The sequence below is a fragment of the Cucurbita maxima genome, unplaced genomic scaffold, assembly GCF_002738345.1.
Source record: "Cucurbita maxima cultivar Rimu unplaced genomic scaffold, Cmax_1.0 Cma_Scf00727, whole genome shotgun sequence".
NCBI lineage: Eukaryota > Viridiplantae > Streptophyta > Magnoliopsida > Cucurbitales > Cucurbitaceae > Cucurbita > Cucurbita maxima.
Window position 1 is genome coordinate 1,720 of NW_019272743.1, and position 1,719 is coordinate 3,438.

The following is a 1,719-nucleotide window of genomic DNA, read 5'->3' on the forward strand; positions in this document are numbered from 1 at the left end:
CCATGAACCAAAGGACCCATCCTCCCCCACCTCGTGTGCCTCTTCCATCTCATTTTTCCTTCTTTCTTTTCCTCTTCCTTTCTTTCTCGTTACTGCTTTCAAATCTCCACCGACTTATTATTGTTGAATGAAACTCTCATCGGCTAATGAATACTATCTCTATGGGTCCGAGCCCTTTTGGAAAGCCTAAAGCAAAGACACCGACATTTTATTTGTTCGTGTAAATAGTGACTTGCAATTCTTGTAAGTCTTTTTTAGTCATTTTATTGTCACGGTTACTCTTGTTAAATGTAGTATTGGTTCTTTTATGTATATCTCTTTTATTCGGGTGACACTTATAATATAAAATTCACAACTTTTTTATTAAACAACTTATTATTTTTTTATTTCAAACTTTCAAAAATCAAGTAAAAAAAAGATTCTTAATTAAAACATGTTTAGAATACATAAGATTGTTTTGAATTATATTTTTTATTTTTTTAAATCAACTTGACGTTTGATTTAGAACTTTAATTTAAATTCGATAAAAGTGACTTTTAACTATTTTAACATTATTTTCAAGCCACAAATAAAATAACTTTTTTTTAGGATGTACATAAATTGTATTAAAAAATTCTTTTAGGTGAACGGTAAATTTCCAAGTTATTGAGTTGGTGATTCAAATAATCATGATAGAGATTCACATCATAGAAAAATTGTTTTTTTAATTATTTTTTAAAAATTTTACTTATTTATAATACATATTATATTAATAACTAAAACTTCAAATATCAAACATTCACAACTAACATCAGTTACCAATATCAAATATTTTTAATCTAATAATACTCTTTTAAACCTTAAGGTAACATCATGTCAAATGTTACTATTCTTATAATACTCTTATCAAATTAACTGATCAAAAAAATGTCACACCCAAATCTAACCTATTACACGTAATTCTAAAAATCTATTTTTCAAAAAAAATTTATGAACTTATTACACGTAATTCTAAACTCGAACGGATAACGAAGGGAAGAAGAAGGTAAAGAAACAAAGTTGTGGTGGAAAGGGCAAAGGCATGGCGATCTATGAATGGAAGAAGAAGAAGAAGAAGAAGAAGAAAAATAATGAGAAAGATAGCGATGCAGAACCAATGGAATCAAGATTTGGTCAATGGAGCTGCCTGTCGTTCAGCTCCTTCCCCACCGTGCTGGAATTTCCAGCTTGGTTCCGATATGACAGCTCTTCAATTCAGTACCTTGAATCATAATAATAACACTCCTTTCCTGTTTGGCTTCTTTTTCATGTTCTTTCTGGGATTCCTTTGAATTCCTACATCTTTTTTCCTATAAATTGTGTTAGGTACCTGAGCTATCTATGCATTAATAATTGTATTTTGAATATCTACTAACATTAATTAATCACTTTTCGATTAAAAAATAATTTTTTTTAATGTGAAACTATCTTTATAAAAGTGAGTAGAACATAGCGAGATATAAATGAGCTATTGTTGTCCTAACTCTTTAATGGTGAGTACATAGGGCGGTGCCTAACTCTTTTGTCTCTGTAAGGCTACTAAATCAGGCACACGAGCCTAAATGCTATATTATTATATTATCTACCGATATTATATAATCAAGAGATTATAATATGTTGTATAGAAAATTGGAAATAATTAATTATTTTGAACTAACTAAAACTAGTGTGAGAGGACCAAAATGGAAACATGGACCTAGG